Raw genomic sequence first — 20,397 nt, forward strand, 5'->3', positions numbered from 1 at the left:
TTTTATTGTAGTCATATTACTGAATAAGAGTGCTTCAGTACCTCGGAAACAGATATTCTTATCCAAAAAAAAATGTTTTCAGATGTAACAACATATTTCACCCAATAAATAACATTATAGATTACCAGCCGATTCAAAAAGGAATTATCTAGAGATAAGCAATTAAATTGATAGAGATTACCATTACTGAATAGGAGGATATAAACTTAATAGAAAAGTTTCTCTATATTTTTCGATTGCACTTGATTCACATAGGCTTGCCTTGTAATATTTGAAAACATAATTAATAAAGTTAAATTTTTACATTTAAGTTATTTACTACAAAGTGTGCCACCCAAAAGAGGTTTTCTTTGTCTCTGGCTCTCTTGCAAAATAGTATCCTGTTAAGAAATATATAGTCAAATGTGCTGGTAAGAGACGCTGGGTACACACTAGACCAGTGGTTCCCACTTGCAGGGGTGCCCTGCGTTGGTGGTCCAGGACCAATAACAATTAGTTATGGTCAATGTAATAGGCAAAACCATTGCTTGTGGCTTCCCATCATAAAATATGTGGACAAGCAGAAGCTAATCCTGTCCCTCACCACATAACTAAACCTAAGGATGACATATGAACACAATTTACTTAATTTTTTATACTGTATTTTTCTGAATTTTACAATAATAAAGTTTTGACCTAGGGGTGCAATGAAAAAAATTCTGATACTCTAGGGCGCCGTGATTCAAAATAGTTTGTGAATGTGCAAATGATGCGATTGTCCTCCCGATCGATTTCCCTTGAACTCCAGAACAAACCATATAGTGCTTACACACTGTGCAATCTTTCATATGACCAAATAGCATATCTAGCATCGCTTGTTGTTAGATCATTAATGATATATAGTGTGTGTGTGTGTGTGTGTGTGTGTGTGTGTGTGTGTGTGTGTGTGTATATATATATATATATATATATATATATATATATTAAAGGATATGCAGGCGCCACTCAGGAGTCTTGTGCAACACCTCTCTTTATTCAGATTACATCCAACATATGTTTCGGGCTGAAGAGCCCGTCATCAGGGATCAATCGTGTACACCAACTTGTGAAACCTATAAACCCATCAGACACCTCCCCCTTCACCTGATTGCACTCACCTGTCCACGCAGCTGATTCCTTCCGCCGCATCCTCTGGCCCATTGTTGTTGGCAGTGACATCATCAGCTAGTGCAGCCCCAGGTCCATCAGGTCACAAGTAACCATGACGACCCGGCCAGTGCTGTGGGTGCAGCATACCAATGTTGCCTTCGTACGGCGCTCTGCGGTGACGTAGTCAGCTAGTGCGGCCACAGTTTGATGCAGTCACAGTAACCATGGTGATCTATAACAATATCATAAAAAACATAAACAAACATATAAAATCAAATACACACTATGGTTGAAACATTCCCAGGCATACGATGCCCCTTATTGCTGTCCCTAATGAATACAAACTGTATAAACAGACTGATGGAACACTTGACTATTACTGGAACACACTATATATTAGGCTATAATGTACTAATAAACTAAAGGAAACAATGTAAGCCCAATATTTCATTTAAACCCCCTCGGGGACAGTGTTCCCAATTGGTAAATCCAACAGCTCTCCAGCTGTAACAAGCATTTGCCCCTATTTCCACCCCTTCTAAATGGTGGCACGTGATCTATAATTTTGCAATGAATGCTAGCTACACTGTGTCCTGTTGTGACACAATGCCTCGCAACTGGCTGATCACTGTGTCCATTGGCCAAAGCCGCCCGTATCGCGGTGCGGTGATTGGCCATGCGCTCCCTGAATTGACACTCTGTCTTGCCCACATAGAACAATCCACATGGGCAAGACAGAGCGTAAATAACATACAGTATCTCGAGGTGCAAGTTAAAGCATGTTTAATTAAAAAAATTTCCCCTGTGTAGGGATGTCTAATGTGGTCACCAATTAACATGGAGCGACACGTTGTGCAACCAATGCAAAAGTAGCAACCATTTTTTCTAGACAAAAAATGTTGAGGTTTAGACTCAACATTCATGCCTGTAACATCAACTTTTAACAATCTATCCTTTAAATTACGTCCCCTTGTGTATGCTGGCATCAGTTGTACATCTTTAAGTGTAGGCAATTCTTTATCTGTGTTGACTATTGGACAAAGTTTTTTAATACCTTTCTTGAGGTGCTCACTTTTATTGGTATATCTAGTGACCCAAGGGATCTTAGTGCCTACCTCAGGTTTTACTCTGTGTTTAAAGGTGTCAGCTCTGTTTTTCAAGCCTACAGATAGTATCACGCTCTTAAAATTGGCCAGTTTCCATTCATTGCCCCTAAAGCGAGGTTTGCCTTACTCTCAAATGCTGAGGGTAAAGCGCATAACCTGTGATCCTGAAGAAACACAGGAGGCATTGGAAGAATGACCTAAAATTTCCAACAGCGGGGCTATAGGTCAGATGTTTTGAGACAAGCCAAAAATAGAGTTGATCAATTATCTAAAGAGGACACCTTTAAACACAGAGTAAAACCTGAGGTGGGCACTAAGATCCCTTTGGTCACTAGATATGCCAATAAAAGTGAGCACCTCAAGAAAGGTATTAAAAAACTTTGGCCAATAGTCAACACAGATAAAGAATTGCCTACACTTAAAGATGTAGAACTGATGCCAGCATACACAAGGGGACGTAATTTAAAGGATAGATTGTTAAAAGTTGATGTTACAGGCATGAATGTTGAGTCTAAACCTCAACATTTTTTGTCTAGAAAAAATGGTTGCTACTTTTGCATTGGTTGCACAATGTGTCACTCCATGTTAATTGGTGACCACATTAGACATCCCTACACAGGGGAAAAATTTTCAATTAAACATGCTTTAACCTCCACCTTGAGATGTTATTTACACTCTGTCTTGCCCATGTGGATTGTTCTACGTGGGCAAGACAGAGTGTCAATTCAGGGAGCGCATGGCCAATCACCGCACTGCGATATGGGCGGCTTTGGCCAATGGACACAGTGATCAGCCAGTTACATTGTGTCACGGCAGGACACAGTGTAGCTAGCATTCATTGCAAAATTATAGATCACATGCCACCATTTAGAAGGGGTGGAAATAGGGGAAAATGCTTGTTACAGCTGGAGAGCCGTTTAATTTACCAATTGGGAACACTGTCCCCAAGGGGGTTTAAATTAAATATTGGGCTTACATTGTTTCCTTTAGTTTATTAGTACATTATAGCCTAATATATAATGTGTTCCAGTAATAGTCAAGTATTCCATCAGTCCGTTTTTTACAGTTTGTATTCATTAGGGACAGCAATAAGGGGCATTGTATGCCTGGGAATGTTTCAACCATAGTATTATTTGATTTTATATGCTTGTTTATGTTTTTTATGATATTGTTATAGATCACCATAGTTACTGTGACTGCATCAACCTGTGGTCGCGCTAGCTGACTACGTCACCGCAGAGTGCCATACGAAGGCAACATTGGAGCGGTATGCTGCACGCGCAGCACTGGCCGGGTCGTCATGGTTACTTGTGACCTGACGGACCTGGGGCCGCACTAGCTGATGATGTCACTGCCAACAACAATGGGCCAGAGGATGCGGCGGGAGGAATCAGCGGTGTGAACAGGTGAGTGCAATCAGGTGAAGGGGGGGTGTCTGACGGGTATATAGGTTTCACAAGTTGGTGTACACGATTGATCCCTGACAATGGGCTCTTCAGCCTGAAACATATGTTGGATGTAATCTGAATAAAGAGAGGTACTGCACAAGACCCCTGAGTGCCGCCTGCATATCCTTTTACAGCATTGAGCCGCCATACCCAAGGAGGGCACCGGAGCACTATTATTCATATATAGGCTGAGTTCCGGGAGAGTGCAGTAGTCCGTATAAACTTGACAATGTATAATAAATTTAAATTTTCGGGTGCTCTCAAATTATATATCAGTTTAGATATATGTCACCTTATATTTAAAATGTATGCATCAATATATGCAGCCCCCACATGACACTCTGGGATGTCCAAATAGTAAGATATATGTAGTTTATATATAGAAACAGTATATACAGTATATATATATATATATATATATATATATATATATAGAAAAAACATAAGAGTGCAGGTAGAGTGTAAATAATAATAAAGAAAGGTTTAATAAAAATTATGTATAAAACAATATGCAATATATATAGCCATGGATCAGTAGGCATGCAGTGATGTGGGTTTTGCAGGAGCCAGCATGCAGGCAAAGGTTCACTTGTGCTGCAGTGGGAGAGCGAGCATAGCTCAGCACAAGAGAACTGTAATGGTGTGTACACACGGTGAGATCTTTGCTATGGCCGATTTTGACTATGCTATTTCCCCTGAACTCCCTGGAGCCCAGCACCACCGATTTTGACTAACTTTTCTTGAGATATGCACTATGTGTGCTTACGATTTTGGCTTATGTGAGATGTAATTGACATGAGAGATGAACTAGGTAGTACACCGATCTAGCAAGGATTGACTTGCCTACACAGTCTATGTTTTCTTGCGATGCTGACCTGGCAGTACCGCGAATCGGGATCAAATCAGGATCGCAAGGTGACTTTCACCTTGCGATTTGCACTAACTTTTCTTTAGATTTTGACTATATAGTCAAAATAGAAAGAAAATATCTCACCGTGTGTACACACCTTAAAGCATACTCAACATAAATTATTCTTGTATATTGCATACAGTGCCTTGCTAAAGTATTCACCTCCCTATGCATTTTTTATGTTTTGTTGCCTCACAACCTGAAATTAAAATGGATTGTTTGAAGGTTTGCATCATTTCGTTCACAGAACATTCCCACAACTTTGATGATGTTTTTTTTTCCTATTGTGAAGCAAACAACAAATAGAACAAAATAACAGAAAACTTCAGCATGCATAACTATTCACCCCCATAAAGTCAGTACTTTGTAGAACCACCTTTTGTGGCAATTACAGCTACAAGTCGCTTTGGATAAGTCTCTATGAGTTTGCCACATCTTGCCACTGGGATTTTTGCTCATTCCTCAAGGCAAAACTGCTCCAGCTCCTTCATGTTGGATGGTTTCCGCTTGTGAACAGCAATCTTCAATTCTGACCACAGATTCTCAATTGGATTGAGATCTGGGCTTTGACTAGGCCATTCCAACACATTTAAATGTTTCCCCTTAAACCACTCGAGCGTTGCTATAGCAGTATGCTTCGGGTCCTGCTGGAAGGTGAACCTCTGTCCCAGTCTCAAATCACAGGCAGACTGAAACAGGTTTTGCTCAAGAATATCCCTGCATTTAGCACCATCCATCAACTCGAAACAATTTACTAGTCCATTCTGCTGCCACCACCATGTTTCACTGAGGGGATGGTGTTCTTGGGGTGATGGGATGTGTTGGACATGGCTATGCCAGACATAGCGTTTTCCTTGGTGGCTGAAAAGTTCAATTTTACTCTCATCTGACCAGAGCACCTTCCTCCATACATTTGGGGAGTCATCCACATGCCTTTTGGCAAACTCAAAACGTGCCTTCTTATTTTTAACACTAAGTAATGTCTTTTTTCTGGACACTCTTCCATAAAGCCCAGCTCTATGGAGTGTACGGCTTATTGTGGTCACATGCGCAGATACACCAGTCTCTGCTGTGGAACTCTGCAGCTCCTTCAGGGTTACCTTTGGTTTCTTTGCTGCCTCTCTGATTAATGTCCACCTTGCCCAGTCTGTGAGTTTTGGTGGCCGGCTCTCTCTTGGCAGGTTTGTTGTGCTACCATGTTCTTTCCATTTGAAGGCAATGGATTTGATGGTGCTCTGTGGGATCATCAAAGATTTGGATTTTTTTATAACCCAACCCTGACTTGTACTTCTCAACAACTTTGTCCCTGACTTGTTTGGAGAGCTCCTTGGTCTTCATGGTGTGATGCCTCTTGCTTAGTGGTGTTGCAGCCTCTGGGGCCTTTCAGAAAAGGTGTGTTTATACTGATAGATCATGTGACAATTAGATTACACACAGATGGACTTAATTTCACTAATTATGTGACTTCTGAAAGTAATTGGTTGCACCAGAACTTTTGAGGGGCTTCATAGCAAGGGGGTAAATACATATGCACATGCCAATTTTTTTATTTTTATTTATAAAAATTCTTTGTATATGAATTTTTCTCATTTCACTTCACCAACGTAGACTATTTTGTGCAGATCCATCACATAAAATTCAGATTGAAAAAAAAAATTAAATTACAGGTTGTAATGTAACAAAATAGGTAAAAAGCCAAGGGGGTGAATACTTTAGCAAGGCATTGTATATGTGCTGACTATGCATATTGTTTTATACATCATTTTTATCACAACATTTTTATTATTATTTACATTCCACCTGTGCTCCCTTGTCATACAGTTGATGATGTGAATGATTTGTGCTTCCTATTCAGCTTAAAACGACAAATGGGCCGATGTGTACCCAGCTTGGGGCAACAAACATTGTAGCCAACAAATAGATTAAAAAATAGCACTCCTAAAACTAATAGAAATTCTGAATAACAGTTGTAAGAAATATCCAGACAGATCTGACCGTTCAATAGTGTCCATGCTTATATGGAGAAATTAGGCTCACAAAGAGCAATAACTGTTAGACCTTATTTGATAATAAGTCCAGCTTATTAAATGTCAATACTGAATAAAACATAGCCACTGGTTATATTAGTACCTGTGTTGAATAATGAAGAAGAGGATGTACCTTATTCAGGGGAACAATGTGCAAGTTTGAGATGACAGTATTCCCAGTACCTGACAGCTGGGGAATCCTGAAAAGCACCCTGCTTGATACTGTAGGTCTGATGGTGTCAGGCCAAGCAGAGACACTGTAAACCGCAGTAACCGGCCCAATGGTGAACTTAGCTCCTATCGAGGGAGGTAAGGTGCAAAGATCTGGCCATATCCTTGCATTATGTATGTCCTGCTTTTTCCTTACTGTCCAGCACTGTGAAGCACTTTAGTGCCTTACAAATCTGCAATAAAAATAATAGTTCTAGAACTTTTTCATATTGTAGCCTAGTTGAAGTAATATGCTATAATCCAGTGGTTCTCAAACACAGTCCTCAGGACCCCACACAGTGCATGTTTTGCAGGTAACCCAGCAGGTGCACAGGTGTATTAATTACTCACTGGCACATTTTAAAAGGTCCACAGGTGGAGTTTATTATTTCACTTGCGATTCTGTGAGGAGACCTGCAAAACATGCACTGTGTGGGGTCCTGAGGACCGAGTTTGAGAACCTATGCTATAATCTAATAAACATACACATTTCTTTTCATTCATAAAAGTTCCGCACAGAGTCAACTGTATTCAGTGTATTAAGTATATAATTTAATATGCTATATACTTAACCTCCTACATGTATGTATGAATTTTCTATTTGCCATGAGATTGTAAACTTGCATGCAGTACCCTGTTGCTTCTGGTATGATGAGCTATATAAATAACTTAATAATAAAATAATACTAACAAATCAACACAGTACATAATAACATAATAAAATAAGAAATAGCAGAAGTGGGAGACATGAAACAAGAACCATTCACTGTACAAATGTCACAATAGTCATCTACTCTCAAACATAATTGTCTTTTTCTATTTATAATAACTGAATCTCCATCCCCAACTGGTACTCAAGATTCAAGATGCTTTTTGTTTTATGCTGCACCTGAACTCTTGTGATTAACTGTCATCTTAGAGTGGCTGAAAGTAGACTGTAGTCTTTCTTTGGTTTCTTGCTTGCTGCTAAAAACAGAGCTATGATTTACGTTCAACCTGAATGGCTGTAACTGATATCACCATGGAGGCAGCAGAGATTTCCAAAGGAGGAACTATGATGGCAACATCAATGACAGTTGACAGCTGTGACAGCTAAAATCACTGGGTCCAGCTGCTGAAGTAATATGGTTTTCAGTAGACCTACTAAACAATCCATTCAATCTACAAAGCTCTATGGGAAGTACAGTATACAGTGTACAGTATCTATTTTCTCTTCATAGGGATCACAATATAAAGAGGGGTCATTTCATAAATTGTGCATCCACTTTAATTTCTTTAGAGGTCAAGGTTAGTAAGGTGGTGTTTGCTTCAAAGAAGCATAAAGTAATAAGTCAGGTGCTAGCTTTCATGAGGTATTCTGGATGTACACATATATGACAATATATGTATTTATATGTATTTGTGTGTGTCTATATATATATATATATATATATATATATATATATTGCAGCAGCGGCGGCGGCGGCGGCACTCACGGGACTCAATAAAACAGGTAATAAACGGACACAGAGGCCTCCCTAATAATCAACGTTTTGGTAAGTTTATACCTTCGTCAGGATCTCATATGGCATACAAAACAGTGCATTCTTAAATAACATCTTACCTACCCCTGTACAGAGACGCCATTGCGCCGGCTGGCGGGTCCTCTGACGTCACAAACTTGCGACGCGCACTCCCAGTGTACCCCGCCAATCGGACGGTAACCTAGCAACCACACAAACACACTTGTGTAATAACTCAAAACATAAAATGACATGTGTATCAAGCAGGCACATAAAACACATATTAGCACAGGAATTTACAGCATCAACATGTCCCATAAACAGACTAAAATATTAGACCATACTGTATGTGGACACCGGAATACCACTGCATACAATCATTTTTATCTATGATCATTAACCCAAAGGCGCATATTAAACATAAATATCAGATCCATAACAGGTCAAAAACCCAGGGTCCGATCTGCTCCCACAGAAATAAAGAGAACTGTACGATACTCAAAGTACTTAAGAGCCCTACTGTAAACCCAGCAAGACTGACATAGAAGCACCCAGAGAATAAAGGAAGCATCCAGTAAATTAAATAACATCAAATCTATGAGGACTGCATTTGAGGAATTACATTTAGATACCTTGAAAACTGACACTCAGGTGGACTGGTTGGGCAAACTTTCCACGCAGGTTGAGTCCTACCGCCGCGAGCTTGTGAAATTCAAGCATGAAAAATTACTCTTAGTCCAAAAGGACTATGCTGAGTGTAGGGTCTATTCCTGGGCTATGGTATTAAGCAGTCTTGCAAACCTCGACAACGGATACCCAGGAAATTTGCCGGTGACACAAAAACCTCCAGTGGGGGACAGTCCTCATATAGCGAAACAGAAGATCCTAGAAAGCCACTTACAGATAAGCCCCCTCGCGCAAAGCGCAAGGCAAAAAATGACTGTTTACCAGGAAGGGCAAACAGTGGCAAAGAATCCTCAAAATGGGGAACCAAGAACCAGAGAAAGTCATAATATTTAATCTCTGGAGATGCACCATTATAGATGTGTAGTATAGATCTAGTGCCTTTAATGATTTTCAATGGAAATTGGACTTGTATCGGTTTAACCGGAAACTGAGGTTACATGAACATTTCAGGGGAGAATTCCCCCTCTAATGTAACAGAGCCTGGACCAACATTCAAGGGGAAAACTAAGTCAAACTTTGATCCTATCAGTATGAATCCTTCCTTCAGGTGTTTTAATAGAACACTGGATAATCAAGTGAGAGTTATTACACAGATGCAGAAGAACACTCGCCTCAATATTTCAAAAGTAGAGTTGGCTACTTTGAAAGAATGGAGTGGGATCAATCCATAATTATTTGCCCCACTGACAAGGGGGGGCGGGATCGTCATACAGGACATTTGGGCATACAAAGCGCAGATTTACCGACAACTTGAGGATACTCACGTTTATCTGGATTTGCAGTTGGATCCAACTGTGGAATTCAATCAGGAGCTGCAGGGGGTGTTAGAACAGGCGGTGGATCATGGCTAGATCACAATGTCTACATCAAAGATCCTCTTTCAGGAGACCCCAGTGGCCCAAGTGTTATATACACTCCCTAAGATCCACAAACACCCCACTGCCCCTTCCTGGTCGTCCGATTATAGCGGACAGGGAGTCCATATATTATAAGGTTTCCCAATACCTAGGTGCCTTTTTCCAGCCTGTGATCCAGGTCCAGAAAATATACCTTAAAGATACGACTATGTTAATTACTTTGCTTTAAAAATTACCCATGTTCCCCACTGGTAGCCTGCTCTGCACTTTGGACATAGGGGGTAACTCAGACCTGATCATAGCAGCAAATTTGTTAGCAGCTGGGGAAAACCATGTGCACTGCAGGTGTGGCAGATATAACATTTGCAGAGAGAGTTAGATTTGGGTGGGTTATTTTGATTCTGTGCAGAGTAAATACTGTCTGCTTTATTTTTACACTGCATTTTAGATTTCAGTTTGAACACACCCCATCCAAATCTAACTCTCTCTGCACATGTTATATCTGCCCCCCCTGAAGTGCATATAGTTTTGCCCAACTGCTAACAAACTTGCTGCTACGATCAAGTCTGAATTACCCCCATAGTAAGTTTATATTCGAACATGCCAGATAGGGGGGTCTAGATGCGGTCTTTCGACTGTTGTCTGCCAGCCCATTATACAAGGGGCTGGATTTCTCCTTCTTTTTTCAGTTATTAGAACTTATGCCCAAGTGGAACTACTTCTTGTTTGACTCCAGGTGGTTTGTTGAACAACAGGGCTGTGCGATGGGGTCCTGAGTGGTCCCAGTATTCGCAAATTGCTACATGTTCGACATAGAACGCAAAGCGTTCTTTGATAATCCTTCAGTTGCATCTAACATCAGCTTTTTCGTCCTCTACATTGATGACCTCCTTTTGATATGGACAGGAACTAGGGAGGAATTTGTTGCACTGATTGAAAGAGTTAACATCATGGACGAGACCATCAAATTACCTATACTATGAGTGAAGAAAGTGTCAATTACCTGGATGTCACTATTAACCTAAAGGAGGGCAGAATACACAATGGATTGTATAAAAAAAAAACCCAGATAGAAACACAATTCTCCATGGCTCCAGCCAACACCTGATATCTACAAAAATGGGGTAACCATTCTCCAAATTTCTCAGAGTACATCAGATCTCAGATAATCTTAGCAAGACTATAAAAGAGATAGACATCATGATAGACCTATTCCTTGTGAGAGGATATGATTATGATGAGTCATGTAAAGCTAAGGATAGAGTGCTGTCCATACCAAGAGAGGATACCTTGAAACCAGCATTCCCTGAAGATCCCAAGAAAAGGACATCATCCTTTTTGTACAAAGATTCCACTCATTGAGTAAATGTATTACCCAGGAAGCCAAATCCCTATGGACGGTCATGACTTCAGATAAGGAGTTACTGATGTTAAGAAACAGCAAGTTAATGCAGAGTTATGCAGGAGACAGGAATTTGAAGGACTGGCTGGTCAAGAATGACATCTCATCATTTAAACAAACTGCCCATACTAATTTTCTCTCCAGAGAGCCCGGTTGTTATCAGTGCACAGGGTGCACAATTTGTAGTTTCATGGAGAGTGATAATTTGTTCCCCCACCCCCATACTGGCGAGTGGATTGTCATCCGTCAGTTGCTGACTTGTAGCAGTACCTTCAGGATTTATATTATCCACTGTCCTTGTGGTCTTCTCTATGTAGGAAAGACCACAAGACAGTTTACGGAGCGCATGGCCTTACACATGTCAACTATTGGCCAGGCATTGGAGGGTTGGAGTACTGGGCACAACCAACCTGTTGCTAGCCATTTAAAATCGAGTAACCATGAACTTGCCACCCTACGGTACAAAATTATTGACTCTGTCCCTAAGAGATTAAGGGGTGGAGATAGGGGTAAAGCTTTATTGCAGAGGGAGGCATGGTGTATACACCGACTGGATACGGATTCTCCACGTGGCCTCAACGAGCATTTGACTTTAAATTGTTTTTATAAATTGTCTTTGGGTGCATCTGTGTCAGTCTTGCTGGGTTTACAGTAGGGTTCTTAAGTACTTTGAGTATCGTGCAGTTCTCTTTATTTCAGTGGTAGCGGAACGGACCCTGGGTTTTTGACCTGTTATGGATCTGATATTTATGTTTATTATGCCGCCTTTGGGTTAACGATCATAGCTAAAAATGATTGTATGCAGTGGTATTCCGGTGACCGCATACAGTATGGTCTAATATTTTAGTCTGTTTATGGGACATGTTGATGCTGGACATGCTGATGCTGTACATTCCTGTGCTAATATGTGCTCTTGATACACATAATTTTATGTTTTCAGTTACATTGTACACGAGGGTGTTTGTGAGGTTACTAGGTTACCACCCGACTGGCTGGGTGCACTGGGAGTACGCATCGCAAGGTTGTGACGTCAGAGGACCCGGCAGCCGGCGCAATGGCAGCTCAGTGCAGGGGGAGGTTAGATGTTATTTAGGTATGCACTGTTTTGTATGTCATTTGAGATCCTGGCGAAGGAGTAAACTTACCAAAACATTGATCATGAAGGAGGCCTCTGTGTCCGTTTATTAACTGTTTTATTGAGTCCCGTGAGTGCCGCCGCTGCTGCAACATACCTGGGGTTTATTTAACCATTGGATGGCCCCTGGGCATGCATTATTCTAAGAGAGAGTGCTGGTTTGTGCTACATATATATATATATATATATATATATATAAAATTTCACAGTCGGCAGGACTCCAATAATAAATACCAAGAAGCACTGTCTGAGTAGTTTAATCCATTGTCATCAGATCCTGATGATGATGGATTTAAACCATTGAAACATTGAATATACCTATGTTTCTTGCTATTTATTACTGGAGTGCCACCGACTGTGATATTTACATTTGGGTCCCTATGCCAGGGACACCTACGGAGGGCATATATAAATATATATATATATATATATATATATATAATAGCCAGGAATGTATTTCACAAAGGTTACACGGTGTCATGAACTTACAATTCTACATGGATTGCACATAGTTATCAGTGTATCAGGTATACATCATGGCAGTCGGGTATCAAAGTATCAATACCTCTCTACTGTACTTGCGTAGAAGAGTGTAGTCATGAAGAAGAGTGTACTCACTGTACTTATATCAGTGTCAGAGATACAGTAAAAGTTTCCAGAAATCAGGATTACATACTAGTAGCAGAACACCAAGAACTAAGGATTGCACCCTGGTAACATGTTGACAGGAACTCAGGATTGCAATTGCACACTACAGTAATAAGAGAGTGCCAGTGTTGCAAAGTTGCAGGAACACAGAATATGATTAAATAAATGAAATCACAAGAACAACAACTGTACAACCGCTTAAGCTTAAGAATGTTGTTGGCATAGTGGAGGTCCAATATAGAGAAGCCCTCTGGTTGGATAATTGATGTATAATATTACAACTAAAAAGTCTACAGGGACCAGACTTCAAGTCCTGAGAGATGCTACAATACTGTAGATGGGTAAAAAAGGGAACCAACAACAATATAATAAAAAACAAATTGGAATACTGTTTTTAATCATTTGCATGTTTTTGAGTCATCTGGGAAACTTTTATGGTCTACAATATAAAACACCTTTGGAAATAGCATTCTAACGTGTTACTTTAGATACATTGTAAAGAATTGTTAAATATATTATGCGTAATTCATTTAACGTTATGTTTAACTAACATATAGACCTAGGATTCATAACAATCTCTGTCCTCATTTCTAGCTTTTTCAGATAAATGCAAAATTTAGGTTAAGGGTTTCTCTCCATGTTTCCCTAACCTCCATAAGTCATAGTATCTTAGTGTCTACTTTGAATGCAAATGAGCAGATGAATTAATATGCTGCTCTCACTAAATCATGCACCTCCATATTCATAAATACATTTATACATCAGTGTCCTGTTCTCCTGCATGTTGAATTCTGTCTCTCAAATGCCCTCTGTTCTGACAAAATTGGAGTTCAGTATATAAAACTATTCTTTCCAAAGCTAAATTATGAATTTTTAGGACAAGATTGTTATTTTTAGTTAAAAAAAAGAAAAGAAAAAAGAGGAAGATAGGATGTAGACAAGCCATTAAAGTTACAAGATACAGTAGTTTTTTGTGTCACTCTGTAGTAAAAGAATAAAGGCTAAAAGAACCCTGTATCATACTGTATTTAGAAAAAGGAAAGTGTCAGGATCCACCACAATACCAGCTGCAGACAACCTGTGGCAATGCGCCATCAGCTCTGATAACTGGAACATGAGAGGAAATGCCATAATACCACCTGCAGACAACCTGTGGTAATGTGCCATCAGCTCTGATAACTGGAACATGAGAGGATATGCCGCAATACCAGATGCAGACAACATGCAGCAGTGCACCATCCACTGATAACTGCAATCTGAGAGGCTATTCCATTATACCAGCTGCAGACAAAATGCGGCAGTGCACCATCAGCTGTGATTACTGCAATATGAGAGGATATGCCGCAATACCAACTGCAGACAAGCGGTAGTGCACCATCAGCTGTGACAACTGCAACAAGAGAGGATAGAGGGGGTCAGTCCGAGTTGATCGCTAGCTGCCGTTGTTCGCAGCGCAACGATCAGGCTAAAAATCTGCATTTCTGCGCATGAGCAATGAGCATCATGGGTTTGCACAGAGTCTACTGAACATTCCTGTCGCATGGCCGGACGCAGGAAGATTGACATGAAGGGGGCGTTTCTGGGTGTCAACTGACCGTTTTCAGGGAGTGCTTAGAAAAACGCAGGCGTGGCAGAAAAAATGCAGGCATGGCTGGGCGTTCGGTGGGCGGGTGTGTGTCATCAAAAGCCGTCCCTCCGTCGTTAGAATCAACGCACACGAAAAGTAACTACAGGGCTGGTCTTGTTTTGCACAAAAAGATTTTGCAGGCACTCTGCTGCACAAGCGTTTGCACTTCTGAAAAGCAAAAATACACTCCCCAGTGAGCCGCAACAATGCGTTTGCACGGCTGCTAAAAACTGCTAGCGAGCGATCAACTCGGAATGACCGCCATGCTGCAATACCAGCTGCAAACAACACATGGTAGTGCACCATCAGCTGTGATAACTGCAACATGAGATGATATGCCACAATACCAGCTACAGACAAGCTAGTGCACCATCACCTGTGACAACTGCAACACGAGATGTTATGCTGCAATACTAGCTGCAAACAACATGTGATAGTGCACCATCACCTGTGATAACTGCAACAAGAGATGATATGCTGCAATACCAGCTGCAAACAACATGCAGTAGTACACCATCAGCTGTGATAACTGCAACATGAGAGGATGTGCCGCAATACCAGCTACAGACAACATGCGGCAGTACACCATCAGCTCTGATAACTGCAACACAAGATGATATGCCGCAATATCAGCTACAGACAACATGCGGTAGTACACCATCAGCTGTGATTACTGCAACATGAGAGGATATGCCGCAATACCAGCTACTGACAACATGCGGCAGTGCACCATCAGCTGTGATTACTGCAACATGAGAGGATATGCCGCAATACCAGCTACTGACAACATGCGGCAGTGCACCATCAGCTGTGATTACTGCAACATGAGAGGATATGCCACAATACCAGCTACAGACAACATGCGGCAGTGCACCATCAGCTGTGATTACTGCAACATGAGAGGATATGCCACAATACCAGCTACAGACAAGCGGCAGTGCACCATTAGCTGTGATAACTGCAACATGAGAGGATATGCCACAATACCAGCTACAGACAACATGCGGCAGTGCACCATCAGCTGTGATTACTGCAACATGAGAGGATATGCCGCAATACCAGCTACAGACAACATGCGGCAGTGCACCATCAGCTCTGATAACTGCAACATGAGAAGATATGCCGCAATACCAGCTACAGACAACGGCCCTCATTCCGAGTTGTTCGCTCGCTAGCTGCTTTTAGCAGCATTGCACACGCTAAGCCGCCGCCTACTGGGAGTGATTCTTAGCTTAGCAGAATTGCGAACAAAAGATTCGCAAAATTGCGAATAGAAATTTCTTAGCAGTTTCTGAATAGCTCGACACTTACTCTGCCACTGCGATCAGTTCAGTCAGTTTCGTTCCTGGTTTGACGTCACAAACACACCCAGCGTTCGCCCAGGCACTCCCCCGTTTCTCCAGCCACTCCCACGTTTTTCCCAGAAACGGCAGCCTTTTTCACACACACCCATAAAACGTCCAGTTTCCGCCCAGAAACACCCACTTCCTGTCAATCACACTCCGATCACCAGAACGAAGAAAAATCCTTGTAATGCCGTCAGTAAAATACCTAACTGTTGACTAAAATAACTAAGCGCATGCGCTCTGCGAACATTGCGCATGCGCAGTAAGCGACTAATCTCAATATAGAGATCGGCAACGAGCGAACAACTCAGAATGAGGGCCAACATGCGGCAGTGCACCATCACCTGTGATAACTGCAACACAAGATGATATGCTGCAATACCAGCTACAGACAACATGCGGCAGTGCACCATCAGCTGTGATTACTGCAACATGAGAGGATATGCCACAATACCAGCTACAGACAACATGCGGCAGTGCACCATCAGCTGTGATTATTGCAACATGAGAGGATATGCCACAATACCAGCTACAGACAACATGCGGCAGTGCACCATCAGCTGTGATTACTGCAACATGAGAGGATATGCCACAATACCAGCTACAGACAACATGCGGCAGTGCACCATCAGCTGTGATAACTGTAACATGAGAGGATATGCCACAATACCAGCTACAGACAAGTGGCAGTGCACCATCAGCTGTGATAACTGCAACATGAGAGGATATGCCACAATACCAGCTACAGACAACATGCGGCAGTGCACCATTAGCTGTGATAACTGCAACATGAGAGGATATGCCACAATACCAGCTACAGACAACATGCGGCAGTGCACCATCAGCTGTGATAACTGCAACATGAGAAGTTGTGTCCCAATACCAGTTACAGAAGAGAAGGGTCAGTGCACCATCACCTCTCAGTGGCGCACCCAGGGCGGGTTTCCGAGCACCCAGAAACCCCCCTCCACAAAAAAAAAAAACATTTATTTTTTTTAGCTGCATGAGTATTATTAATGGCTGTCTAGCGTCCTCTGCAGCCTGCTGTCTTCCTGGTGGCACTTGTAAGTGCAAGAAAACAAGAAAAGTTTACTTTATTTTAATTATAGTACATATATATCAATGTGCATACATAAATACACATGTATATGCATACATACATACATACATACATATAAACACACACACACACACACACATATGATATATATATATATATATATATATACATGTGTATATATACGTGTACTGTATGCGTGTATATATATATATATATATATATATATATAAAGCAACAAAACAGCCGGCACTCCCCTTGCTGGTGTAACATCTGCTCCGGTGCCCTCCATAAGATGAAAACATCCAAACATAATGAAGAAGATCTGGCGGCACTCAGGAGACTTTTCAACCAATAGTGAATTTAATGGAGTAACATCCAACAATTGTTTCGGGCCTCCGCCCGTCATCAGGGATGCATAACACACAATGAACATACATTTTATATCAACATAAGGACCTCCCACCACACACATAACAAGCACCTTGACTCACCTCACCTGCAGACCCACTCGCCGAGACGAACGCCACACTGCAAGCCGCTGCCACGAGCCGTCCCGCTCATCAGCCGCTGCCGAACAGCGGACGACGTCATCAAGGGGCGCCCGCAGGGAGACGGAGGTCAAGTGTGGATATCGGTTACCTAGGTAACCAGAAAACAAAACAAACATTTAAACATTACTTCGTTACTAATGTACAAAATTACAACATATATAGAAAATATAAAGTGAAATATATATATAATATAATATATTATATACCATATTTTATATAAAAACAAGTTATGGGACACTGTATTTTAATAATTCCAAATATAAAGCGTTTAATAAGTGGCATATATATATGTGCCCAGGACCATGTTACTAACAGCATCTGTGGAGTTCTCATAATTTCATCGACTTCTACCATTTTAAATAAACATATTGTAGTAGATTCAATAAGATTATAGATAAATTAAAGTTATAAAAAACTATGTAACCCATGTTGTTCATTTAGGCCTTTAGGGGTCAGTGTATCCAACCTGAAAATCCAACGGCTTTCTAGTTGGAGTAACACTTTGCCCCTATCACCACCCCGAATTGATGCTGTAACATGATCAATTATTTTACTCCTGATACTCGCAATATTGTTGCACACAATGGCGGGCCATAGGCTGGTCACTGGATCCTGACTCCAAGGCTGCCCTAATTGCCGACCTGTGGTTAGCCATTCTCTCCTTGAATTGGCATTCTGTCTTGCCCACATAATGTAATCCAAATGGGCAAGACAGTACATAAATTACAAATCTTGAAGTACAAGTGAGAGGGAAATTGATGGTAAATTTCTTGCCTGATCTAGGGTGAGAAATATAGTCACCTACCAACATAGAGCGGCAGGTAACACATCCAATACACCTGAAACACCCAGGCTTCTGTGATAAAAAGTGTTGTTTGGGTTTGACCTTCACTAATTCCATTACATCCACTTTTACCAGCATATCCGTCAGGTTTTTACCCCTGGAGTATGCTGGCATAACACGAGTGTTGAGTAGACCCGGGAGATCTTTATCCGTATTGATAATGGGCCAAATCTTTTTGATTTCCCTATTGGTATTATTACTTACTTCAGTAAATCTATTAACCCAGGGAATTTTCTGTATCCCATTTTCTACCGTAATCTTACTCTTTAAAGATACCTCCCTAGGGATCTGTAGAACCTTTTGCTTAGTGGCCAACAATGTTTTATAATTATAGCCCCTTTGCTCAAACTTTAACACCATTTCATCCAGAGCTCCTTCAATCTTAGAGGAATCACTTGTAATGCGACGCACTCTGAGCATCTGGGAATATGGCAGTCCATATTTCAATGAGGGGGGATGAAAGCTATCTGATTTAAGAATAGTGTTGCGGTCTGTCTCCTTGACATATAATGACGTGCATAACTGGTCATTCATGTGTGTTATATTCACATCCAAGAAATTTACGGTGGACAGACTCATATTATAAGTGAGTTTCACCACACTAGAAGATGCATTATGGGTATCAAGGAGATTCTGCAAACATTCCATTGATCCACCCCATACAATTAATAAATCATCAATAAGCCTTACATACATGATGACATGATGACTGAAAGGGTTATTGAGCAAAAGAGGCTTCTCAATCCAACACATAAAGGCATTGGCGTACGATGGGGCCACATTGGACCCCATCGCACAGCCAAGCCTCTGCAGGAAAAAATTGTCATTAAACAGAAAATAATTTCTAGTCAACACAAGAAGCAATAATTCCAGAAAGAATTCCACAGGAGGACCAACATAATGAGGATTATCATTGATAAGGGCTGCTACTGCTGATATGCCCAGGTCATGAGGAATACACGTATATAACCCAACAACATCAGCACTGCAAAAGACTGTATCAGATGTAAGTTTACCTAAATTATTTAGTCGAACTAAAAGATCATTGGTGGGGGGGCGTGGCCTGTCTGGGAAAGGGAATAGCTGTGCTTCCAGTGAGCTCCTGAACAGCTACCCTCCTTATAGCCACTTTTCCCCTTTTTTCCCCTCTGAAAGCACCCTCTACCAGCCGTCCTCATCACCTGCTACCGCCGTGATTCAGTGCGGGGTGAGCGGCGACGCCGGGAGACGCTATTAAGGGTCTCTCCGGATTGCGGCCTTCCCCGCCGGAAAAGCCGGGGACTCAAGTACCCGCTCCGGCCCGCCGGCTGAGCTCCACGACGAGAATCGCGGGAGAACAGAGCCGCGGATGCCAGCTCCGGTTAGACCTTCACGTATACTCTGCCTCCCCTCTCTCCTGGCCTGACGACCTCCATAGCCAGCAGCTTTACATCACCCTGCTGGCACAACACAGGAGGTGAGAAACAAAAACAAGCTCTGCTGCACTTAGGCTGTGCACAGCTGCGGCGGCCATTTTCTCCCCAGCACTTTGCAATACAGCCTAATCTGGGAACACTTTTGCTGGACTGTTACCTATATTTTATTATTTATTCCTGCTGGAGCCTCTCCCTAACCTCTTGTTTTGCTACCTACATTATTGGGGCTTATTTCAACATATTGCTGGAGGTCATAAGTTATCCCTCAGTGTAATACCTGGGTGCACCCTTTGCTATTCCCTAAAACTCCCGGTCTGCAGCTACATGTGAAGCTTGTCACCTTTCACATTAACCCCCCCTGGTTCCTGTGATTTGCATTACCATATTTTTTGCATTACCCACACTTGGCCTCAGAAGCTTTCTGCTCTGGATGAAGACCTTAGCAGCGCTGCTGGTCAGGCTGTTACTGTGTCCTTTTGCATTGTTCGTATACC

This window comes from Pseudophryne corroboree, chromosome 9, assembly GCF_028390025.1.
Source record: "Pseudophryne corroboree isolate aPseCor3 chromosome 9, aPseCor3.hap2, whole genome shotgun sequence".
Lineage (NCBI taxonomy): Eukaryota > Metazoa > Chordata > Amphibia > Anura > Myobatrachidae > Pseudophryne > Pseudophryne corroboree.